This window comes from Paroedura picta, chromosome 14 (genome assembly GCF_049243985.1).
Source record: "Paroedura picta isolate Pp20150507F chromosome 14, Ppicta_v3.0, whole genome shotgun sequence".
Lineage (NCBI taxonomy): Eukaryota > Metazoa > Chordata > Lepidosauria > Squamata > Gekkonidae > Paroedura > Paroedura picta.
Genome location: NC_135382.1, coordinates 7,203,381 through 7,230,313, shown reverse-complemented (window position 1 = coordinate 7,230,313; position 26,933 = coordinate 7,203,381).

Genomic DNA, 26,933 nt, shown 5'->3' with positions numbered 1-26,933 from the left:
CAAGGAAATGCGGATATCAAGTAAGTAAATACCAGCTGTTCCTGAGGCTGGAAAGGCTGCTATTATGGTGATGTATTCCTCTTGGCTTGTCCAAAAGAGATACAATGTTGGGTCATAACCATGTTAATATGCCTCGTAGGTTAAGGCAAGGCGATGGCCGACAGGCCGTGCCCCGTGAGATAAAAAAGGGATGGGTTGAAACTGAACCAGGCGGACTGTGGCAGCAGCCTCCTTTGTGTGCTTAACTCAGACCTGCCAGTTGTAAATTACTGTTGTTAATAAGAGGGAAAGCTCTGCAAGCAGCTGTCATGTAAAAGCCAATATTTAAAGCCGATATGTTTGCATTACAATTATATTTACCTTTAACATCTACTGGGCATTATTAATTTCCTGCATTATTGCCCAGTTTCACATTTTATTTTACATAATGAAGCTTTTTACTCCTCAGTGAACTCATAATTGCTAATTGCCACAGGCAAGCCTTGGGGGTTGTGGTTGTGAAGAGAATCACAGATGCTGCAGGTAATATTTCTTAAGCACTATTCAGATACATTTAATTAAATCCAAGGTGTCTAGTCCCTCATAAGACAAAGGGAAAACGGGTTGGCAAAGAGGACTTAACGGTTAGACCCTGGGCTGATTTGAGGTATTTTTCACCTTGGGTGATGTCCCATCATGCCAGCCACTTCCCATATGGCTGAGATCTGGGAGCAAATTTTGCCCCTGTGGGGCATCAACCCAAGTCCAAAAAGAAAGGCCAGCCAGGTAATAAATACAACAAATAATAATAATTGGCGGGAAAGGTTGGGGGATAAGAACTGCATTTTCAGTTGACAAACCAGATTCGGCTTTGGACATCTTGGATAGAGCTGCTTTAAAATAAACCCTTGCTTTTGAAAGAAGCTGTTGTTTTTGAGTCTGTCATCCTGACAGTGGGCCACCTTGGACCATGAAGAGCAACAAGAATTTGCCACTGAGTTGGCAAAAGGCCTGTAGCTCAGCCATAGGGCAGCAGAAAGTCCCAGGTTCAATCCCCGGCATCTCTGGTTCAAAGGACCATCCAGTAGGTGAAGGCCTCCGCCTGAGACCATGGAGAGCTAGACCCAGTCAAAGTAGCCCCTCTGAGCGATTCAGTGGCCTGATTCAGTTGCTATCAGTCAGAATAGACCCTGAGAGACCTATGGTCTGAATCAGCATAAGAAAGTTTCATTGTATTCATTGTATTCAGTTCCTGGAGATGGGTATTTTTCTTATAGATTCTTTACTACATTCTTGCCAGTAATTTAGCAAGTTGTTCCAGCCCCACAATCACAAAACTGTTCACCTAAGGCCTTTGTGCTGGTGGCTCCTCTGACTGATTCACATTTCAAGATGAAGGAAAACTGAGCTGTACCCAGCAGTGTGCCAACCGAGCAAAAAAGAAAATGCCAGGATGGCTGATTTATTATACAAAGTTGCTATGCTTTTTGTTGTGCAGCCTTCATCAGGGGGAATCCATAAAAACACAGTTTTATATTTCACACTAGGGGCCAAGCCCATTGCATTCAGGAATACAACATGCGCTAGATTAGGAGGGTGGGGAGGAAGAACTCTGTGGATGGCCTCCCCCTCCCCCGAGATAGCTGTTACGGAACTCACCAGCAGGGGCACTTCGGATGGAAGTGGAAGGAGGAGGGAGTGGTCAGGGGTGAGCGATGAAAGGTGATTGGCTGGACGCTGGACAGACAGGCAAGTCAGTTGGAGGAGGAGGCACTCAGGGGTGGGACAGCCAATCTTAGTGGGTGTTAAACACTGAGTGGCACTTAAGACACGAGACACGGGCCTCCTCCGAGGCCTTACCAGAAATATTAAGTGGAACAGATAAACTGTGAGCCATTCTGGAGGCCTCACTTAAAAAATGATGTGGACAAAATTGAGAGGATCCAGAGGAGAATAATCCAGGGCCTGGGGACCAAGCCTTGCAAGGAAAGGTTGAGGGACTTGGGAATGTTCAGCCTGGAGAAGAGGAGGCTGAGAGGGGACAGGATGGCTCTCTTAAAGCAGCAGTCCCCAACCTTTTTGCGGTTGAGGACCGCCTCCGGGGGTGGGGGAGAGCCGGCGGCCCGGGAGCTGCGCACACGAGGTAGCTGCATGCAAACACGCATGCGCAGTTGCTGCACATGCGTGTTTGTGCCAGCAGGGGGCGCAAATGCACATGCACGGCAGCTCCGCGCATGTTTGTTTGCGTCTGCTGGTGAGCCGGCGGCTGCGCCTGCCTTCCCCCCCTCGCAGCGAGAAGCTAGCCAGGCCGCGAGCGAAGAGGTTGACGACCCCTGTCTTAAAGCATTGGAAAGGTTGTCACTTCTAGGAGGACAGGGAAAAGTTCCTGTTGACAGGATCTGCAGTGATGGGTTTAAACTACAAGAAGAATTATATTGGTTAGATATCAGGAGAAATTTTTTTCACAGTCAGAGTACTTCAGCAGTGGAATGGGCTACCCAAGGAAGTGGTGAGCTCCCCCTCACTGGCAGACGTCAAGCTCCTAGCGATGCCTCCTGGCAACTCATTGGCAGCCTTGGTGGAGGACTGGCAGTCCCACCTGATGGCCGCTATGAATAAGATTGCCCCTAAATGTCCTTTCTGCCCTCAACTCAAACGGGGCCCCTGGTATACTGGGGCGCTCCGGGAGAAGAAAAGGGAAGTAAGACGACTAGAGCGAGTGTGACGGAAGACTCACGACGAAGCTGAAAGAACATCTTATCACACGCTTATGAGGGCGTATAAGATGGCAGCGAAAGTGGCAAAACGTGAGTCCCTCAAGGCGCGGGGAAATTGCATCCGCAAGCTCTCGCCTGGCCCAATTATTTAGGGTAGTTAGGTTGTTTACCGGCCTTGAGGGATGCCAAAATTCTAGTCAACTGGAACTTGGCTGTGAGGCATTAGCAAGCTATTCTTGTCACTCCGTCGCGACCTTCCCGCCACAGTTGATCCAGTAAATGAACTGGAGGCCTGTTGGCCGCCTTTGGATGTGGTGTTTGATGGCTTCAGGCAGCTCTCTTCATCCGAAGTGGACAAGTTGCTGAGGTCGGTGAGGGCGACCACATGCCCCCTTGATCCTTGTCCATCTTGGCTCCTCAAGGGAGGTGGCCAGAGGATAGGAGGCCAGCTCAGGGACATTATCAATCTCTCCCTGGGTTTTGGGGAGTTCCCTGAGCAGCTGAAGGGGTCTTTGGTTCAACCTCTCCTGAAAAAATCAACGTGGGACCCGTGGGACCCGTGGGACCCGGCCAGCTAACCGCCCGGTGTCGCATTTGGCATTCCTGGGCAAGGTAGTTGAAAGAGTCGTGGTGGACCAGCTCCTGGCATTCTTGGAGGAAACTTCGGTACTCGATCCATATCAGTCTGGCTTCTGTCCTGGCCACGGGGTAGAAACGGTGTCGATCGCCGTGCTGGATGATCTCCGTTGCCAGCTGTATAGGGGCGGGGCGGCCGTGCTGGTTCTCCTAGATCTGTCGGCTGCTTTTGACATTGTGGACCATGAACTATTGGTCCACTGCCTCGTGAGGCAGATATGGGGCAGAGCCTTGCACTGGATACGCTCCTTCCTCCAGAACTGGACCCAGAGGGTTGAGGTGGGGGATGTGTTCTCGCATTCCTATAGACTCCTTTGTAGAGTCCCTCAAGGCGCGGGGTATAAATCGAATAATAAATAAAAAAATAAAATAAAAGCAGTGTTTGGACAGATACTTATCCTGGATGCTTCAGGCTGATCCTGCACTGAGCAGGGGATTGGACTAGATGGCCTGCATGACCCCTTCCCACTCTAGGATTCTATGGTTCATACAGATAATAGAAAGACCTCTTAATAAAAGTTATTCCAAAGTTATTAAAAGTACAAGATCAAAAGATAATTTCAGAAACATACATATTGGTTGACATATCCTGTAAGGTAAATAAACTTGGACATGAAGCAAGACAATGAAAATATATACTACATTAAGCAAATACTGAGCAGAACATTCGCCTACTGCTGGAACTGTCCACAGCAATTACATTCCTTTACAGCATTTGATGCAGCATTTTTAATATATATTTTTATATATACAGTGATTAGCTGGAAAAGGCAGGAGTCCCGGATCAGAGTTTACCCCACGAGGGGCTAAAATCTGAAACCTTAATTCACTCAATTTCCCTTTTTCATAGAATCATAGAATCATGGAAGGGGCCATGCAGGCCATCTAGTCCAACCCCCTGCTCAACGCAGGATCAGCCCAAAGCATCCTAAAGCAAAAATCCTAAATCTTAAATTTCATTATGATGGTGAGATTTATATAAACCCCCAAAATGAAATCAGTGAGTCTATGTTCCTTTTCCATAAAATGCTTTACTGAAGGTGCACCAACTATCTTGCAATGTATTTTACTCCTATGTTCTGCATTATGTGTCTTTTCTAGAAATCTTTCCTATATATACCTCATTGCAAGGACATCTGATGGTACATACAACCATATCTGAATTGCATATTTAAAACGGCCTTTGGGCAAATCTTCTCATGGAATATTTATTTGTAGATTTATGGGGCACTGAGAGATCATTTCTGCACTGGGAACTTTGCTGCCCTGGCTTCCATGCAGGAGCACATATCCAGGGCGGATGAGGTGCACCGGGCCAAATGCTCCTCTGTGCAGGAGCAGGAAGAGGGGAGGCAACAAAAAAGAATATGCTTTAAATAACTTCATAACATGCAATTTACAACACCAAGATCTTTTTCCTAATCAGATGCCGTAAGTCCAGACCCCACTGATATATATTTAGGTTAGAATTTGCCATTAAATTGTATTAGCCCATAACATTGTCCACTTCTCTAGTTTGGGACAATCCTTCTAGAGCTGTTCACAGTCTGCCTCAGTTTTCACAATCCTTTAGAATTTTGGTCACTTTATGTTCATCCCTGACTCTACAGCATTTTTGCATAACTAAATAACGCCACCCTAAATATCTCTAGGAGATGGTGCTGTGGCTTACTTCTTCCCATTATGAATTTGTAATAAAATCATTCGAGATGATCTTTTGCTACATTTGTTCATGCTACAAGAGGCCTATGTATTATGCATATGTGTTGTTTATAACTGTCAGAGTTTATGGCCTCCTTTCCATACACACGGAGGAGTGCAATTAACTTTGTGTTTTAATGTGACCTTGGATCTTTATTGTCTTCCCAAATGGATGCCTCCAGATGGAATGTGTAACATTAACAACCATGATAGGTAAATGCCCATATGGTTTTGCAAACTGAAGTTTGTTTACGGGGACATTTGTTTCATGCAAGTTACCCTATAAATGAAGATAGATTGCATTTCATGGAGATTTGCAGGAAAGCGCTTGTGTCAATTACAGAAATTTATATCTACTGCAGATATTATTTTCAAAGGTCATCTTACCTGAAATGGAAGTATTAAATTATGGGTTCAGCAAGACATGAAGGCAGATCTCCCAACAACCAGCTCTTTTAAATCAGCAACTAGCAATACACTGAACTCAGAACAATACCTGGAACTTATATACAGTTTGAGGCATCCTGCCAAGACGTGTGGTTGGCCCTTAACGGGTGCCTCAGATTGGTCCATAACACTGTCCAATGGGTGCATAGTTTCTGGGTCCCGGCGAATCACCATTCAGAGCCTTCAATCCCAGGCTCTGGCTCCAAGCTCGCTACCTCAGTAAACCCACATATACAACACCCCTTAAGTACGTGCCTATCAGGTGGCAGATAGAATCCTGGAGGTGGGTCCACTGTGAGTGATGGAACTCTGGTGTTGCCAGGGCTGATGGATGTAGGCTGGGCTCAGCAACTGCTAGCACCATTTCCTGCACCCAAAGCAGTGGGTGTGATGGGACTGAGCCATCAGCTCAGACCCCCCCCCCCCATAGTGCCTGCCTCAGGGAGATCCCAGTTGGGGCTGGCGACAGGTGAAGTCCCTGCATCTGGAGCATTAGACAGGCACTGTGGGATCTGGTCCATGTGTCACCTAAAAGGTTGGCTATCCAGCAACTGGGCTTGGTAGGATACTGGTCCCATGGCTCAGGTGACTACAGCCAGAACCCAGTCAGGGCCACTGGCATAGTTCCAGATGTACACCAGATCTTCCAGTGTGAAAATTTGGAGGGCTGTGACCACCTCCCAACCTGGAGGCTGATCCAGTGTCAGATCTGAATGGATGTGGTCCAGGATTATGGTCAATCAATCAAAGGTGATTGTGTGGTTTGTAAGCTTTGCAATTTGAGAAGGGAAGAACTCTTTTGTCTATTGTGCTCTGTGTGTGTGTGTGTGCGTGTGCAGTGTGTAGGAGAGCAGTGCTACATAGCCCTCTGCCTCTGTCCCAAGCAGCTCTTTCCTCCAAGGGAAGTAATACCTGCAATCTGGAGAGGAGCTTTCATTTTGGAGGTTTTCTGGGTCCCACCAGAAGGCTGGCATCCCTAAACAGTGACACTTCTGGGGTTTCTTAAAGCCTGAAGATTACTTCAGGGGTTTCTCATTGGTAAAAAAAAAAAAAAAGCTGAGAAAAGTAATTGAGATGAGAAACCCTCTGTAACTTCTTTGCCAATGAGTTTTCACGTTGTAACATACAACTGTTTTTGATTTACTCGGGTTTTCAGTTCTTTAAGCAAATTTGGCTATCCATTATGTTCATTAAAAGAAGAAAGTGTAACAAGTTTATGAATTATTGGATGTTTATTGTTATTAGCAATTACTGCCACACAGCATTTCTCTTTGTTTCCCACCTGGAGCCTGGCATCCCTGCACCTCCATGGGATCCTAAGCCAGGGCTTGTCTCCAGGGGGATTGATCTCTGTAGCCTGGAAATGACCTGCAATTCCAGCAGATCCCCAGGTCCCAACCTCTCCCATCCTGCAATCTCTCTGCTACAGAGTTCCTCCTCCCAAATAAGCTCTTTCATCTCCAGGAGCCGAGAGATGAGTTGTTGTTGTAGAGTTCCCCCTCCAAAACAGCCATTTCCCCCTGGGGAGCTGATCTCTGTAGTCCAGTTCCAGGAGATTTCCAATCCACAGCTGTAGGTTGGCGACCCCTGGGTCAGGAATGTTCCTTGAGGTTTGGAGGCGGGGTCTCAAGAGTCCAAGGTTGGGCAGGAGCTTCTGCCATGTAGCCAGCCCCCAGGAAGGCCACAGTGCAGGTACAATGCATCCCTGGGTACAATGGGCTTTGCCTCTCGTCAACATATAACTGGTAAAACAGATATATAAACAGGATAAAAGACCAATATATAAACTCCAGAACCAGAATATGGATGTTTGCAAGAGGCTACATAAGGCTTAAGCATCCCAAAGTGGGGAGGGAATCAAAAACCGTCTAGGAAAGCAAGGAAAGAGTTGAAAGCCACCAGGTGATCTATGGTGGGACTGCATTTCTCAGGCCACTTTGGATATTTCTTCCAATATTAAATGGGAAGGAAGTGGTTGGACAGATGCTGTTCCGCATGTCCAGATATTCATCTGTGACCGTGCTCTGGAAATGGTCCCTGCCGCAGGTGACCCGAGTCAGGATTGTTCCTTGAGGTTTGGAGTCCAAGGTTGGGCAGGAGCTTCTGCCATGTAGCCAGCCCCCAGGAAGGCCACAGTGCAGGTCTGCATCCTAGCGCCCTTTGTATTCCTGGGTACAACGGGCTTTGCCTCTAGTCAGGGATGTAAACTTTAAATAGCTTGTGAGCCGATACAAGCTGGTTTGGTTCATGAGCTAGCCTATCCATGGTTTGGTTCATGGTTCAGCCACGAACAGAACAGAACTTTTAAAAATGCAGTTCATGCCCATCCCATGTGCCAAGCTTATATTGGAACATTTCACAGCTGATATTCTTGTGTACTTCTAACTTGGGATCATTACCTGAACAGTCTCCCTCTCCCTACCTCAGCCATAGCCTGTCCAGTGCAGGTTTCTGACCCGGCCAGAGCAGTATTTTAAGTGAAAAGTGGCTTTTCTGTTGCCTCCCTGTCAGGCAACTGTTTGGCAGAAGGGGAAAGTCCCCCCCCCTCAAAAGGAAGGCCCTCAGGCTCCCCTGCGTTGCTCTCTGAAGGAAAATGCCTCCCTCCCTTCAGTCGGGGCCTGTCAGAGGCTCCTTTGCAGCAGGCCTGAAGGGAGGGAGGGGGAAGGAGCGCACTCTGCAGCCTCCTTCCAGCTCTCTCAGGGTTCTGAGGCAATTTACAGTTGGACTTGACAGGGCAGCCTTGGGGCGAAAAGGGCTGGCACATCCTGTCCAAGCCTCTGTTCTCACCCCCCTTGGCAGCCCTGCTGACCTCCTCTCCCTTTGGTGGTCAGGAGCAGACTGGCAGCCAGACTGGGCTGGGTGAATGGAATTTTGGTCTGTCCTGGTGAGGGGCCAATAGGAAGGCGCTTCGCGCACCTCCCCATTGGCCGCTTGGTTGAGTGGCACTTGGAGGGGTGAATCGGCTCCTGATTCGCCCCTTTGAGTTTTTATCATGGACAGAGCCCTCCTCCCCAAATAGCCCTTAGGGCTTTATTTAACCACAGGAGCAGTTAAAGATTGTTTAAATTTTGTCACGAAGAGTAGATCCTAGTGAAGGACTTCACCAGCAAACTCTAAGTTGGAAAAACAACCAGGGGCTTTTCGCACGGGGATCTTTGTTGCAAATTGTTTGCGGAATGAAAAATCACCATTTAAAATAGTGGAATTCGTCGTTATGCATACCTGCCTTTGTAGTGGAATCAGTTGCGTTTTTTAGCGTTTCCCACAGGCTTCCGGTCTCGGCAGAAATCGCTAGAAAGGAAGCGCTATTGCCAAGCTCGTCCCGCCCCTGGCCGTCAAGCAGCCAATGGTCAGCCGTTAGCATGCTCCCAAACAGCCCCTTTCCCTTTAAGAAAGGTTTTAAAAAAAAAAAAAACCGACCCATAGCAACGAATCTAGGTAGATTCGTTGCTACGGAGAGACCCATGCAGCTGCCTAATGTGAGCTGTCGTTTGATTGTATGATCATTTGCACGCTGCCTCGAGTGATAAAAAAAAATCCCCCCCCCCTCTCACGGGCCCGATTTTCGGCTGAATTTATGTGTAAAAAATAAAGGGACTTTATTTCAGCAAACGGGCTTTTATGTGGTTTGTGCTTAGTGACTAAAGGTGAAGGACTGAAGCCAGGGAAGCCTCTAAACAGAAAGAGGCTCGCTGGTGCGTTTATCCCTGCTCGCTCGGAGAAAAAAAAATGGCGATCGCTTCGCCGGAAGTTTGGAGGAGAGAGCCAGGGGGAGGGACTTTGAAGAACCAGCAACAATGGTAACGCACAGGTCTTTAGCGCTACTGTTGCAGATTGGTTGCAGGAGTGTATCGCTATCCGGAGGGTGAATCCACTTTTCTGGATTCCCCTGAAAGCGCTACAACGAAGCGCTTTTTGCGGGTCGGTTTCAGGATTGTTGCAGATTGTCTACGACGTCGTGGGTTATGGCAAATTAGTAGCGTTTCCAATTAGCAACCATTGTGCTATTTTGAAGCCGTGCGAAATGGCCCCCACTGATGAAAATAACTTTCAAAATGTTTAAAATATGGAGGCCGTTTTGGATGTTCTATTAAAAGAAGAGATAAGACATTTCTATTTACATTTATTGTTAAATTGTTTAAATGTTTATTATAGCCTAGGATAGGTTCTTTCTTCTGTTATTACACTCATTTCGAAACATCCAATTTATGTGGTGAATTCCCGGGATCAACAAATTGTCCTTCAGATGCTTGCAGATTGCCCACTTTAAAATCCGCTCCATTATCTTCCCTGCAATTGAGGTCAGACTCACTGGCCTGTAGTGTCTTGAGTCATCTCTCCTATCTTTTTTGAAAATTGGGATAACTTTAATAGAATCATAGAGTTGGAAAGTATCTCATGGGTCATCTAGTCCAACCCCCTGCACTATGCAGGACACTCACAACCCTGTCGCTCATCCACTGTCACCTGCCACCCCCTTGAACCTTCACAGAATCATCCTATGTTTAAAAATTTCCAAAGATGGAGAACCCACCACCTCCTGAGGAAGCCTGTTCCACTGAGAAACCACTCTAACTGTCAGGAACTTCTTCTGGATGTTGAGATGGAATTTGTTTTGAATTAATTTCATCCCATTGGTTTTGGTCCGTTCCTCTGGGGCAAGAGAGAGCAACTCTTCTCCATCCTCTATATCAGTGGTCCCCAACCTTTTTTCACCCGCGACTAGTCAATGCTTGACAATCGTACTGAGGCCAGGGGGGGGGTAGTCTTTTGCTGAGGGACATCGCTGCCGCCGCCTGAGCCCCTGCTCCACTTGCTTTCCTGCTGGCGTCCCACCACCCGCCGGAGGGCGCTGCCAGCAGCAGCTGTGCAGTGCCATGCCGAGGGGGAGCCCCAGCCATGGCGGCCGCCGGAGAGCACCAAAAGTGAGCCGGCGGCAGAGTGGCAGGGCAGCCCCCGAGGCAGCAGCCGGGGAGGAGGGTGACGAGGAGCCGCGGCCCGGTACCGACTGATCCATGGACCGGTACCTTCAGAAAGGTCTTTGAGCACCGTCAGGTACACACCATCTAGCCAACGGATTAGAACTCCTCCAGTGCAGCCAGGTGCCTCTGGACAACCTCTCTGTTTATGTCAACCCACTACTCAGACACTATCCCTTACCTACTGCCAAGCCTAGATGGGGAAAAAGAGACACAAGAGGTACTACACCTTTTTGTTTTTTCTGTCTTCTCTTTCTCTCCATCTTCACCCAGGAACAGACCCATTGCCTCATTGACTTTACGTTTGTTCCTCATGTGGCATGAAACCTGGAAACTGCAATTGTTGTGTTCATGTATGCAAAACAAAAAATATTACACAGGTTTTAAGTAGATCTTCTATGAATAAGAATTCTCGATGCATGCTTGGATTGGTGTGTTATTCTTTCTAATGCTTTGCTCCCCGTATTCTGTCCTCATGCATAATCCCGTCTCATTTGAATAAATTGTTCCAAAATCTTGCTGGTCTTGACCTTGCCATCTCCAGCACATAATCTTTCTTTTCCTTCCGACGAAAAGGAAGTTCATCCAATTCTTTCATCTCTCCCTTTAACATGATATTTATCCATCACCACATGGGACAGAACTCTCTGGTAAAAACGGCCCTGGTGCTGCAAGCATCATCTTATGGAAGACGCAGGTGTTCAAGTTTCCCCTGAAGTGGGTACATCACTGTGGGCTTCCCTGCAGGAGCCAAGCGTTGCTCTTTAGCTGCATTGTCCAGTTTCCATCTCCTCCAGAATTCATCTTTGAAATGGGGAGATCACTTTTAATTCTGACAGAATTCTTGGTAGGGTTACCAGGTTCCCCACCCCCCTCACTACCAGTGAAGTTGGGAAACTCCTGGAGCTTTGAGGATGGAGCCTGGGGAGGGCAGGGGCCTCAGTGGAGTATAATGTAATGGAGTCCACCCTCCAATGCAGCCATCCTCTTCAAGGAAACTGATTTTTGTAGTGGGGAGGCAGGCTGTAATTTTGGGAGATCCCCTGGCCCCATCTGGAGGCTGGCATCCCTAATTCCAGGTCCCAGAAGCAAGTTGGCAACCCTACCTGTGTGTTGCTTTATCCCCCACCCCCTTCTAGGCATCACAGGGTCAGCACAGAGGGGCCCTGTTCCTACACCACTGCAGGTATGTGTCAAAGGGCCTTAATACAAGCACTTCAGATCGTTCTGCTCTTGGACATTCCAGTGGCCTCTTTGACCCTTGCATTCAGACAGTGCTTTCCAAGGCACCCAAGCATCCCAAACCCTGCTGCTCCTCCGCTTGTTCCTTGCAGCCCGTGCCACAGGGGGAGATGAGAACCGGGGCTCCCAGATTTGCAGGGTCAGTTTCAGAGCGTATTACTCAAGCGGACATCTCTTTTGGTTTAATTCTTGCATCAAGCCAAGAGGCCATCTAGAAGTAAAGCCACTTGCCTCTCCCCCCACCCCAAGTGTCCCAAGGATTGCTTGGGGTACCAATATAAGGGGGATGTGGAATGGTCTAATCCAGGGGTAGTCAAACTGTGGCCATCCAGATGCCCATGAACTACAATTCTCATGGGAATAATAGTCCATGGACATCTGGAGGGCCGCAGTTTGACTACCCCTGCTCCAAACCAACCATTTACCCCAGGGGAACTGATCTCTGTGTTGGAGAGTGGTTGGAATCCTAGGAGATTTCCAGTCCCCACCCAGAGGTTGGCGACCCACTTTATTTACCATTCAGTATCACGTGCCGGGAAGGAAGATGCAGACCATCATGAAGAAGAAGAAGAAGAAGAAGAGTTGGTTCTTATACGCCACTTTTCCCTACCCGAAGGAGGCTCAAAGCGGCTTACAGTCGCCTTCCCATTCCTCTCCCCACAACAGACCCCCTGTGGGGTGGGTGAGGCTGAGAGAGTGCTGATATCACTGCTTGGTCAGAAGAGCTTTATCAGTGCTGTGGCGAGCCCAAGGTCACCCAGCTGGCTGCATGTGGGGGAAGTGCAGAATCGAACCTGGCATGCCAGATTAGAAGTCCGCACTCCTAACCACTACAGCAAACTGGCTCTCAGAACTGTCCCCACAATCCTCCAGACGTGCAGAAGATGCTGAACGGCTTCTGATCCAGATTCAGGGCACTGAACCAGTGTATGGAGCAGGGGACCAGCAGGTGTTAAAGCCTCCTGCTAGGAGTTGTGTTGAATGGACCATTTTGACAAGTTCAGTTTGACAGACAGAGAAAAGCAGTACCTGTGGAAATGGTCCTCTTTGCACTATCCTCTTTGCAGCTGATCTCACAAACGACATTCTCTGGGGATCAATGAGATTCCGAATGGGCCAAGAGTCATTTGGGAGGGGTGCAGAGGGGTGTCCAGCTCCCCATGAGAGACGGGCTTGAAGGGACCAATATGGCATTCCAGCCTCCAGGGGATCGTCTGGAATTATATCTCATACCCAGAAACAAGAAAACAATGCTTTGGAGGTGGCCTCTCCGGCCTTGCACCCCACGTAGGCCCCTGTCCCCTCAGGCTCTGCCCCAAAGCCCCAGGAGTTTCCAGACCTGGGCCTGGCAGTTCTTCTCCACATCCCCAGCAGGCAGCAAGGGGGGACCTGGCAACCTAGGACCACGGCTGGTTTTGCCTCCCAACGGGCTGAATGAAGCAGCTGCTCTTCTGCGCCAGACAGCGGGAATTCTTCCCCAAGACTTACTGAGTTGCTTAGGCAGGAGGCCAGCTCTCCCAAAAGCCAAGTCTCACTCGGAATGAACACTTCCATGCCGGGAGGCAGCTGTCCGCTGTCTGTGCTGCGTCTGAGGACTCCACGGAGCGGGATGAATGGCCTCAGCCAAATTCCTCAAGTCAGCACAAAGCACATGTCAATGGCAGAGCAGCCAGGAAGCTGAGCGCCTGTTGGGGGGGGGAGCGGGGGGGAATCCCCATTTAACATCAAGGGAATTGTATAAATGAGCTCCAAACAGACATCACTGCTTACGTGTCGTTTCTCAGGCACAACCACACTGAAGTTTTACGCTTAATATCCTAGAGCCAGGGTGGTGTGGTGGTGAAGAGGGTCAGACAAGCATCTGGGAGACCTGCATTGGAATCCCAACAGGTACTCTGGAAGCTCCCTGGTTGGCTTCGGGCCAGTCACACTTTCTCAGACTAGCCTACTTCTCAGGGCTGCTGTGAGGATAAAGCAGAGGAGAGGAGAATGAAGACCACGGGTTCCTCTTGGGGAACGGCTTGAGGCAATTTAGAAGTCATTCCTTCAGATTTAATCATAATTCCCATTCTTCTAGGAACCTTGGGGGATGGAGTTCCTTAAAGGCGAGGGATTCAAGAGTGTAGGGCTTTCCCACACATTAAAAAAAATAGCATTGCTCCAGCACAATGGCATAGAAAAAAATTCGGCAATTCCTCACCTCCTGGCTCCTCTGCCGCCCTCTTGCACGTCTTGCCACTTCGCAGGCCTGCTTGAAATGGCGGAAGAGGGGAACGCGCTAGACACGCTGTTCTCTTCCGCCTGTCAATCAAGACAGGTGGCCAATCACCTTTCTCCCTCTTTTAAAGGGACCGCAATGCGAGCTAATTTTTTAAAAATAAAAGTTCTCTGTTTAAACACCTATGCATCTATTCATAAATCTATTCATAGATGCATAGGACTTTTTTTTACTCCCACCCATCTTTGAACCTTGAAGCTTTTAAGAAATTATCTTTTTCCTGATTTTATTTTTTGGGGTGGAGGGGGGGGATTGGATTAAGGCCGTTGATAAGATCTATGAATGGCAATAACAGAGAAGTTAGTCCTTGGAGCTTAGTAAAAGAGATCTCTGGCTCTCCAGAACTATTTTCAAAGAACTCCTGCCATCGACATTTTCCTGAAAGATCACACACACAATCACACTCACACACAAGATCAGTGCGGTATAGCAGTTCACACACACACACACAGACACACACACACACACACACAAGATCAGTGCTGTATAGCAATTCACATGTTGAATAAGGACACAGGAGACCTTTGTTCAAATTAGAGTTGTGCACTCTGGCGCATTTCAGCCATGGCACTGGTGACCTCGGGCTTTGGTGATTGTCGAAGCGACCGAACCATGCCAGAGTGCACAGCCCTCGTTCAAATCCCCACTTGGAATCTTGCTGGATGACCTTGAGCCAGTCACTCTTTCACTCTCAGTGCTTAGCCTGCCTTGGTGGGTTATTGTGAGGATAAAGTGGAGGCAGGAGAACCATGCAAACGTAAAGTAAAGGAGGCAATAGGCCCACTGTTGGGAGCGGATGGACAAACTCTAACGGAAGATGCAGAGAAAGCAGAAAGGCTTAGTGCCTATTTTACATCTGCTTTTTCCCACAGGTCAAAGGGTTTAGGCACATCTAGAGATGGCAGTAGCCAAAGGATAGTGTCTGGGTGGCAGGTTGACATGGATAGAGAGGTTGTGAAGCATTTAGCTTCACTGGATGAGTTCAAATCCCCTGGTCCAGATGAAATGCACCCGAGAGTGCTCAAAGAACTTTCCAGAGAACTTGCACAGCCCTTGTCCATCATCTTCGGAACCTCTTTAAGGGCAACTGAGAACAAGATGCAATTTAATAAAGATAAGTGTAAAGTTCTGCATCTGGGTCAGAAAAATGAAAAGCATGCCTACTGGATGGGGGATACACTTATAGGTAACACTGTGTGTGAATGAGACCTTGGGGTACTTGTGGATTGTAAACTAAACATGAGCAGGCAGTGTGATGCAGTGGTAAAAAAGGCAAATGCCATTTTGGGCTGTATCAACAGGGGCATCACATCAAAATCACAAGATGTCATAGTCCCATTGTATACGGCACTGGTCAGACCACACCTGGAGTACTGTGTGCAGTTCTGGAGGCCTCACTTCAAGAAGGACGTCGATAAAATTGAAAGGGTACAGAGGAGAGCGACGGGGATGATCTGGGGCCAAGGGACCAAGCCCTATGAAGATAGGTTGAGGGACTGGGGAATGTTCAGCCTGGCGAAAAGGAGGTTGAGAGGGGACATGATAGCCCTCTTTAAGTATTTGAAAGGTTGTCACTTGGAGGAGGGCAGGATGCTGTTTCTGCTGGCTGCAGAGGAGAGGACACGCAGTAATGGGTTTAAACTTCAAGTACAACGATATAGGCTAGATATCAGGAAAAAGTTTTTCACAGTCAGAGTAGTTCAGCAGTGGAATAGGCTGCCTAAGGAGGTGGTGAGCTCCCCCTCACTGGCAGTCTTCAAGCAAAGGTTGGATACACACTTTTCTTGGATGCTTTAGGATGCTTCGGGCTGATCCTGCGTTGAGCAGGGGGTTGGACTAGATGGCCTGTATGTCCCCTTCCAACTCTATGATTCTATATTGTACTGTAACCCGGTTTATCAATTAATAATATTAATGTTATTATATGTATGGTTTCAATTATATATAAACCGCTGTGAGCCTTTGGGGAGAGCGGTATAAAAATATGAATAAATAAATAAAAATAAATAAAAAGTGCTACAGTTAATAGTGGCAGGTCTTGATAATGCACACAGCCGTTCCTACCGGAAAAAAGGCTCTCCCACTAGCACTGTTTTCGTTACCCACAAGTTTCCAGTCTCGCCGGAATCGCAGCAAAGGAGGCAATATTTTTCTGCACTTCTTCCCTTCCCTGGCCGTCAATCAAACAGAACAGCCAATGAAATGTCGGGTTCGTGCTCCTGAAAAGCGCCTTTCCTTTTAAAAACTGTTTTTTAAAAACCTGAAAACACCAGTAGCAACAAATATTTGTTCATTCGATGTCTCAGAAAGATCTTTTTCGCTGGCATAGGAACTGGTGCTTAATCATTTACATGCTCTTCAAGTAAAAAAAATGCTCCCCCCCCCCCCGATGGGTGCAATTTCTGGCCGAAAATAACAGGCAGTGTTGAACAGGGGGCTGTATTGTGCTCGGAAAGTTTAAAGGTAATTGTAGAAGGGAGCTTTGTTTTACTGTTAAGCACTTCTGTGGAGGGACTTCAGCCGAAGAAGCCTCGCTTATTCGTTGCTTTTACCAGTTTAAGGGGGGGGAAATGGTGATCGCGTCTCCGGAAGCTCGGGGGTGAGAGCTAGGGAGGGACATTCTTTCTACAGCTATTTTGATAATGCACATGTCTTATTCAGATGTGTTGCTGGTTGTTCTCAGGAGTAAAGCGGTTTTTTAAGGGGGAATCCACTTTTGGCGATTCCCCGAAAAGCACTACATCGAAGCGCTTTTAGCAGGAGTGTTGCAGATTGTGTATGACGTCGTGCATAACATTAAAAAAATAGCGTTACACAACAGTTAGACTTCAGCTACATTAGTGCTGTGCGGAATGGCCCCCAGTAATTCACAGGCCAAGTCAGTCCCTCCACAGAGCTATGAACTACAGTCCATACATAAATGGCAGGTGACACTTGAAATCCAGGATAAGGATACCCCATTTACTTCCCTCTTTAAAGCAGCATGAGGATGTTTTTTTGAGGGGGGGGGGTGTTGGCAGGAAGAAATGAGCAGCCTTGTGGTTGTGCTTGTATTTAGAACTAATTAGGAGCTTCAGATGGGTGATTTGAAGTAGCTAGCCCCCCCCCCAACAAAACCCATTGCCTGTCATCTGAGCTTCATTTAGGGTTAAATCTACAAGGAAATTTTCCTGTGCAATTGCTGTTGAAATAGATGAGATATATCAATAGGAGAACTTTGGAGTGAATTGTGCCATCTGTTTTCACATGATTCTTATTACATCATGGCTGTGTCTGGGTTGGCAGCTACATGAGCTGTAAAGAAAAATGCCTGCCAACAAGCCCAGGCTGACAAGCTCCTGCCCTATCTAGGAGGGTTTATGCCAAATGTCCTGCATTTTAATCTATCCCTTTATTGGAATAATTGATTTGAACAAGTAGATTGTAATGTCACTATTACTAGTATAATACAATGTAATTTGGAATGGTATATATATGCTTTTCTCTGGTCTGCAAACAGAGACAACCAAATGCTTCAAAGAAGATGATGCCGAAGATACTCCCATGTTTGAGAGGACAAGCAGGAGGCAGGAGGGCAATGTCTCAACTAACTTCTGTCAGCAATTGATTATCTAGTCACCCATTATCCTCTTAATGTGGACACATTTATTGAACCCAAGATGTTTGCCATGCAATTCAAATTTCAAGTGAACACAAACAAATCCAAATTGCTGTTTTTTCCTATTTATCTCTGGACTCTGTTAACCATTTTCATTATGCTGTATGTTCAATGTACTCTCACGCTCTACCTATAAGTTTGAACCGATTACTTCCATTCCATTCCATTGTATCGAAGGAAGAGTGCATACACTTGGAAGCTCTTACCTTGACTTCGTTGGTTTTAAAGGTGCCTGACTGGACTCTGTTTATGCTACTGTTATTGTAAAGTTAAACCATCATGTTCCCTGCCGTCAGAAAGCACTGCCTCTCCGAAAGATGGTTGTCTCTGATAGTATTATATTTTGGATTTATTTCTTCCATACCCTTTGTTAGGCATAATTTCTTCTCCTGTTCAAATATTGCAATATATGCATTCATAAACTACCAAATATGAGCTCACTGCAACCACATGTGGGCATCAAGACAGGCTCTCAGTGAAGGATAATAAAAACCCCTTAGAAATCTTTTTGCTAGGGCATCCTTGTTCCAATGGGAGAAACAAGGAGGCGGGGCTGCATCATGCAACATCAGAGTGCTCTAGGAATTCAACAGTCCTTAAGACAAGAACCAGACCAACTGGAGGTGCAACTGGAAGTGGTGCCGTGATGCAGTGATGTCGTGTGGCATCTCTGCCACTCCCCCGTTCCCCCCTCCCTGGAGTGGAGCATAGTAGCAGGCCAAGGGCCAGGAGTTGGGGACCTGGGAGGGGAGGCTGCCCACTAGGGAAGGCCACCTGGTAAACCAGATTCTCTTTGCTTAGGGCTCTTTAGATTGGAGAAATTATGACATGAGACAATTATGCTGGGATAGAGGAGGCAGCAAAAGAAGTACTTTTCTCCCTTTCTCACAAAGCAAGAACCGTGAAATTAAGGAGCAGTAGATTTAGAGCAGACAATAGGAATTCCTTCTTCACCCTAAGAGTAATGAACATGTAAAATTCACTCCTTCAGGAAGCGGTGGTGGCTACAAGCAAAGGAAGCTTCAAGAGGGGACTGGAGAAACATCTGGAGCAGAGGTCCCTGAGTGGCTCTTAGCCACAAGGTATAGATGGGATACAACGTCTGGGGCAGTGCTGCCCTGAATTCTTGGTGCTTGTGGGCAACAGTGGGAGGGTTTCTGGAGTTCTGGTCCTGCTGGTACATCTCCTGATGGCACTTGGGTTTTGGCCCCTGAGTGACACAGAGTGTGGTACTGGATGGGCCATTGGCCTGATCCAACAAGGCTTCTCTTATGTTCTTACACACACATGAATCATAGAATCATAGAATCATAGAATCATGGAGTTGGAAGGGGTCATACAGGCCATCTAGTCCAACCCCCTGCTCAATGCAGGATTCGCCCTAAGCATCCTAAAGCATCCAAGAAAAGTGTGTATCCAACCTTTGCTTGAAGACTGCCAGTGAGGGGGAGCTCACCACCTCCTTAGGCAGCCTATTCCACTGCTGAACTACTCTGACTGTGAAAAATATTTTCCTGATATCTAGCCTATATCGTTGTACTTGAAGTTTAAACCCATTACTGCGTGTCCTCTCCTCTGCAGCCAGCAGAAACAGCATCCTGCCCTCCTCCAAGTGACAACCTTTCAAATACTTAAAGAGGGCTATCATATCCCCTCTCAACCTCCTTTTCTCCAGGCTGAACATTCCCCAGTCCCTCAACCTATCTTCACAGTCCAGAACTGCACACAGTACTCCAGGTGTGCTCTGACCAGTGCTGTATACAATAGGACTATGACATCTTGTGATTTTGATGTGATGCCCCTGTTGATACAGCCCAAAATGGCATTTGCCTTTTTTACCGCTGCATCACACTGCCAGTTCATGTTTAGTTTACAGTCCACAAGTACCCCAAGGTCCCGTTCACACACAGTGTTACCTAGAAGTGTATCCCCATCCAGTAGGCATGCTTTTCATTTTTCTGACCCAGAAGCAGAACTGGGTTGGTCTGACAGGACCTGTTGTAGAAAAATCCATCCTGACTTCCTTGGATCACCAAATTGTCCTCCAGATGTTTGCAGATCGCTCCCTTTAATATCTGCTCCATTATCTTACCCACAACAGAGGTCAGACTCACTGGTCTGTAGTTTCCCAGGTCATCTTTCCTCCCTTTTTTGAAAATTAGAATAATGTTTGCTCTCTTCCAGTCCTCCGGGACATCTTCAGTCCTTAAAGAGGTCCCAAAGATGATGGACAAGGATTGTGCAAGTTCTCTAGAAAGTTCCTTGAGCATTCTCAGGTGCATTTCATCCGGCCCAGGGGGTTTGAACTCATCCAGTGCAGCTAAGTGCCTCTTAACAACCTCTCTGTCCATGTCAACCTGCTACGCAGACACTATCTCTTGGCTACTTCCATCTCTAGATGTGCCTAAACCATTTGATCTGTGGGAAAAAAACAGATGTAAAATAGGCACTGAGCCTTTCTGCTTTCTCTTCTTTAGAACATAACAGTGTATTTTAACATAAACAGTCATAACTCGGACAGGTCCAGGAGTCTTATTGGGGGGAGGGGAGGGGAGGGGCGGGGTTCCTGCAGATGTTGGTTGGTTGGCATGGCCTCAGCCAAATGCCTAGTGGAAGAGCTCCCTTTTGCAGGCCCTGCAGAACTGTTTGAGTCCTGTCAGGTCCCCGATCTCCTCTGGGAGCTCGTTCCACCGGTTGGGGGCCAGGACAGAGAATGCTCTGGCCCTGGTTGAGGCCAGGAAAACTTGTTTTGGGCCAGGGACCAGTAGCCGGTTGGTGGTGGCAGAGTGTAAAGCTATTTTGGGGGCATAGGCAGGGAGGTGGTCCCTCAGGTACACTGAGCCCTGACCACTTATGGCCTTGAAGTAAATTACCAGAACCTTTAACCTGATCCGGAATTCAACTGGCAACCATTGCAATTGATGTAATATGGGCTGGATGTGGGATCTCCACGGTGTCGCTGTGAGGATCCTGGCCGCTGAATTTTGGACCAGCTGTAATTTCCGAGTCAAGGCTAAGGGCAGGCCTGCGTAGAGCGAGTTACAGAAATCCAATAGCGCTTTACAATAGCGCTTACATTTGGTTACATCGGTGGTTGTGCGGAATGGCCCTGGGACAGTTCCTGGAAGCTGCTGCCTTGGTAGGCTACTTTGACCAGGAGAAAACTCAGATCCAGGCTCACAAGAAGGGGATTTGAAAGCACTGCTGGCACCAAAGGAACCGCTTGTGGACACTTCCAGGAAGTGAAAGGGCCCAGGTCCCCATGCCATAAATCATCTTGAAGTGGAATCAAAACTACTTCAGCAGACTTCAAGTCAAAATCTGCAGTTCTGCTGGGACCTGGAATCAGGAGACGCCACTTTTTTCTAGACAATCTGAGCTCCCAAGAAGCTCTTGAACTAGAGATTCAGTGGCCCATCCGTTTTTTGTGCTAAGGGCCATCCAGTTGCTTCTGACTTATGGTGACCCTAAGAATTCATGTTCTCTAAAACGTTTTATCAACAACCTTGCTCAGGTCTTGCAAACGGGGGCCACAGATTCATTCCTGCTGCCTTCTGCTTTCCCTACCATTATTATCTTTTCCAGTGACACTTGTCTTCTCATAATGTGACCAAAATACAATCATGTAAACACCCAAGGACATGACAAATGGTTGAGTAATTTAACTTCTAGGAATAGGTTAGGCTGATTTGATCTGAAACCCACTTACTTGACTTTTTGGGCATCTTTGGTATCTGTAAAACTCTCCTCCAACATATTTCAAATGAATCAATTTTCTTCCTAGCAGCCTTCTTCATTGTCCAACTTTCCTGTACATATATGATAATGGGGAATTCAATAACATTAATTATCTTGATCTCGGTTGTTAGAGACACATCCTTACCCTTAAAACTCTCTTCTAGATCCTTCATGGCTGCCCTTCCCAGTTCAATCTCCTTCTGTTTCTTGGTTGCAGCTTCCCTTTTGCTTGATGATGGAGATAAGGAAAAGAAAATCTTGAACAATTTCACTTTTTTTTCATTGTCAGCCTTAAAGCTATATAAATCTCCTGTAGTCATTAGTTTTGTCTTCTTGATATTCAGCTGTAATCCTGTTTTGTTACTTACCTTCATCAGTAGTCATTTCAGGTCTTCAGTATTTTCTCACAGTAATGTGGTACCATCTACATATCTCAAATTGTTAAATGTTCCTTCCACCAATTTTCATTTTTCTTGCATCTAAATCTAAGACAGTTTTCCTTCTGATATTTTCTACATATAGACTGAACAAATAGGGAGATGCAGCCTTGTCTGACCACTTTGCCAATGGGAAGTCATTCTGTTTCTCCATATTCTTTCCCAACAGTATGCTCTTGTCTAGATTACAGGTACCTCATCAAAACAACCAGATGCTCTGGCACACTGATTTCTTTTAAAACTATACGTAACTTTTCATGATTCACACAGTCAAACACTTTGCCTCTATTAAACACAAGCTGATTTTTTGCTGAAATTTTCTTGTGTGCTAAAGTAACTGATATCAATTTGCAATATGATCTCTACTACCTACTTCCTACTGATCCTTTTCTTAATCTAGCTTGAGTAAGATTTTGAGTGTTGCTTTACTGCATGAGATGGCCCAATGGTTACTGCGGTCTTTGACATCTCCTTTTTTCAGAACTGGAAGGTAGCTTGCGTGATTCATGCCACTCATGCCCGACGCAGCCAGCACCATGGCGCAGGGGGACGGGAAGGCCTGAGTGGCTGCTTCGGCATCCGAAGCGCCCAACCCTACGAGTTTCAGGAAATTCCAGTTGAGAAAGCCAGGCATAGATGTATCAAAATAGAATTATAGTTCCAAATGAGTTAGACGACACTGAGGTCCAGGGGGCAGCACAGAGAGGAAGCTTAACCAGCATTGCCTACTCACAATATGTGAAATACGATTTATATCCCAGTAAACATGTTTGGGATTGCAGCCCCTGGAATCAGGCTGTTGGTGTTTAATTATGTTTGTGTAGATATTTTAAAGGGGCAGGCAGCAAAGCCGAAATTCTGGGGGCAGCCCTGGAGCAGACTGAGTCGGGTGCTCCCTGTAGTACACAGCAGTACTGCAAGAAGAGCAGGATTTATGGACAAAGTGAGCCGAAATTTTCGGCCTTGGGTTACAAGAGTCTACTTTGATTACAAAATTGCCATGGGTCTCTTAAACGTGACCTGGCTCAAGCTTGGCTTTATGGTGTGCTCAGCTTGGACCTGGACCACAGTGATAATAGGCCCAGGCTTTCCCATCAGGACCACTTTGTTCTGATTACTGGACTCTCTAAGGCATCTTCAGAGAAGAGGCTGGCATTTGCTGTCTGTGGAATTGTTAACTGTGTGGCCTGAGCTTCACAGAAAACATTCCACTGGAGAACAAGAAAACTCATTTTTGTTGTGTTTTTAAATGTTCAAAATGGAACCCTTTTAATGAGTTTGCCAGCTGTTTGCATTGGAGTGCCGCCCTGAGAGTTGTTGCCACTTTTAAAAGCAGAAAATTGTCTGGTGGGTTCCCTTTTCTTTGGAAGTGCGTGTGGGGTGGGGGAGCTTAGGCTGAGAGCACAAGAGGCCTGATTGGACTGGGAAGCAAAGATGGAGGGAGGCAAACAGAGGGGTTAATTTAAGCGAGCATAGCTGCCGCTGTTTGTGGTTGTCCCTGACAGCACTGGCGGGCTAGAAGGCACCTGTGTTTGCTCTCCAGCCTTCCCCAATCTGCCAGAAAATGGCCCGAGTCTATCACATGGCCGCCAGAAAGGCCAAGCACCCTGGGAATACAAAAGCCAGGGCTTTTAGCAGAGTTAATCATTAATGTGCCTTTTCTTTGTCCCATTCAGAAGTGCTGACAAGCACTTTGATATTTCATATTTGCCATCAGGTCAATTTCAGTCATAACCAGGTACTAATTGAACAAGCTGGCTCTACCTGAACAGGGAGAATTTCCCTCCACCTGGCTTCAGCAGTGTGTTTGTGTGTGCCTGTTTCTTTCTTTTTTTAAAAAAAAAATGTCCTTTTGAAGAGAGTACACACAATTGCTTTTGTATAAATCCTATTTAGCAAACTGGATAAAAATTATTTGTTTTGAGAAATATACAAACAGCCTTCCTGTTTTAAAAAATACTGAAGGTAAGATTCTACAAAACTCCTTGAAACAAAGGTGGTTTGTTATCTCCTGGGTGGCAATCATATCCATTCTCTGAGCATATCAGATAATATTTTCTACATTTTCTGACTCTGACACTCATCCAGTTTGGATTTGTGTAAGAAAACTATGTTTGAAAGATGGCATTTGATCTTTAATCTCTGCCTCTTAGTTGTTTTTTTAACACACATATTAAAATCTATATTTTCCTTTCAAAAGCACACCAAGGGAAACAATCCTGCCAAAGGGAAGCACTTTTACATTCCATTCATTCCAATGGGAGACAGTTGGGTTTTCCTGTTTAAATGATGGAATGTAAAAAAGCTCTGTATATATATAAAAAAAACTAGCTCTGGTCAAAGGCAGAGTTAATTCCCATGGTTTAAAATTCTTTTAAAATCTTTAAAATTCCTGAGTGAACTGAAGTGACTTCACAAGCAAGCTGCCCACAACCAAGCAACATGGCGGGGGTGGGGGGAGGGCCTTTCAAGACAAGAGGTTTGATGGGTGTCCCAAGAAATGTAGAGGTATGGCTGGCCTCAGCATTCTGTAATATTCATACAGGAAGCAAGCTTGGCACTCCCATGCTGAATATTTAAGGCTTTATCTACATAGGAGTAAGAAAGGGATACCCAGCCTTTCTGGAGCCCCAGGGCACCTTTGGTATTCCAACAGTGTGAATGGCGCATCCACAAAATGGCTGCCGCAGGAAGTGGCACCACATGCACAGGGGAAGCTAGGGTTGCCAAATTGTGTAGGTTGAAGCAATGGAAAAACCATTTGAGGCAAAAAGAAGCAAAATATGCTTGAAATTGTTTAAGAAGTCCTTAAAAAGGGAAATGATATTTTTCCACAAAAAATTATTGGATCTATAATTTCATGAGAGAGAATAAATTCCAACAAAAATTGAAACTCAATCTAACAACTTTCAGTAATGCTCGATTTCAATCTTAATCATTGAAGAAGAAGAAGAAGAAGAAGAAGAAGAAGAAGAAGAAGAAGAAGAAGAAGAAGAGTTGGTTCTTATATGCCACTTTTCCCTACCTGAAGGAGGCTCAAAGCGGCTTACGGTCGCTTTCCCTTTCCTCTCCCCACAACAGACACCCTGTGGGGTGGGTGAGGCTGAGAGAGCCCTGATATTCCTGCTCGGTCAGAACAGTTTTATCTGTGCCGTGGCGAGCCCAAGGTCACCCAGCTGGTTGCATGTGGGGGAGTGCAGAATCGAACTCGGCATGCCAGATTAGAAGTCCGCACTCCTAGCCACTACACCAAACTGGCTCTCATTGGGTCGTCTATGCTTCCATGGAGACATTTCTTCTGAGGAGCTTCCCCCAAAAAACTCCATAATACTGGCTGCTGCATTACATCACTTCCGGTACTGTATGGAAGTCATGGAGGCTAGCTCAAGGAATCTAGAGCACCTCATCAGCAGCAGCAGCATAATTATTAATATTATTATTATTAGAATTTATTTCCTGCCACTCTCTGCAGAGCCGGCTCATGGCGGGTTATAAGATAAAAATAAAATACCCTTAAAAAACCCCACTAAAATTACAACAATTACAGAAATACAGAGTCCAATAACAAGCATGTGGCAAACCAACTCCCCACCTAGCCCCACTGGGGACTAGGCGAGAACTGCTGGCCAACACTGTTAAAATGTGGCCGAATACCTTCCTTTGGGGGACCCACAGATCTTCTCTCTGCACTGACCTCAACCATAGACCTTAGACTGGCCTCATAGGAACACCGTGGTAAAACCATAGTTTGCTGAAATCCTAGAGCCACCTATGTCCCTTCCTTTTTTTTTTTTACCAGAACTTATGTGATCCAGCAACCAGTGTTGTGGAGTTTCTATCTGGGAGTGCCAGTGTCCCCCTCCCCCCCCCATGCCCCCTTCTGCAGCCCTTCTGCCAGTTTACAGGCATTGGAGGCCAACTGTAGAGGAAAGAGGGATCATTAAAAATATACTGGGAAGAGAGTGGGTGGGGGAGATAATAAAGGAAACTATTATTTAGGAATTTTGTTGCCTAGTGACACTTTGAGTGATGCTTCTATTTGTGGAAAGAGCATTTCTAGAAGCATCCAGGAACACTCAACATATGCTTGCCATACAATGCAAGCTTCCACCACTCCAGGAGTTCCCAATGTGGTTTCCATAGACACCTTTCTTGGAGCCCACTAGGTGTTGTTGGAATGCTTTTTAAAAAAAAATGTCAGACCCAACTTATGTCTAGATTCAAATGGGTAGCCGTGTTGCTCTGATGTTTCAAAATCACACCCAGCTCAAACCCTGGAGTGATGTCATCTCTCTGGGATGACACTGTAGGATTTCCCAAATGTTTATGGAAACTTCACTGCAATCCTAGGACAGTGGTTCTCAACCTTCCTTATGCCGTGACCCTTTAATACAGTTCCTCATGTTGTGGTGAGCCCCAATCATACAATTATGCCAGTGTTCTTTCACAGAAATTAAACCAAAACTGACCAATGGCGTGAAGACCCATTGTTCATGATTGTATATAATTTTTTTTCTGGGGTTTCTCAATTTTGTCTTGCCCCACCATGCCAATCTCACTCTTTTCCGCTGCTCCAGACAAATGAATGCTCTATCACAATCTACCCCACAAGGCTGTTGTGTCGGGTGGTGCCCCCCTGGCCAAGCTGCTTGCCCTGCTGCAACCCCTGTAAAAGGGCCATTCGACCCCCAAAGGGGTCCCAACCCCCAGGTTGAGAACCCCCAGGTTGAGTCCTAGCTGTCACTCCAATGTGATGACATTGTGCTAAAAGTGTGTTTGTGACACTGGAGCGATGCCCCGCTGCCCTACAAACTGGTGGCAGGAAACAGAAGCTGTGGGAGGGGAGAGACGCAAATGGAGTCCTAGCCAGAGCAGGAGACAATGCCCTCTTTTTGTGGGGAACCTTGCAATGCTGTCTTTGGTGTACAGCCTATTCCCACCCCTGCAAGAGTACCATCGAACACAGCAATCAAAAACACGGCCAGGACAACATTTCAGCCTCCCAGGGCACTCATTGGGGGACCTTAAAATAGCTGTTTTATTGCAAAGGAATTTCAGAGACAGGATAATGGACATAATGGGCTTAACAGGGATATTGGCCTCTTATCTCACTACACATGC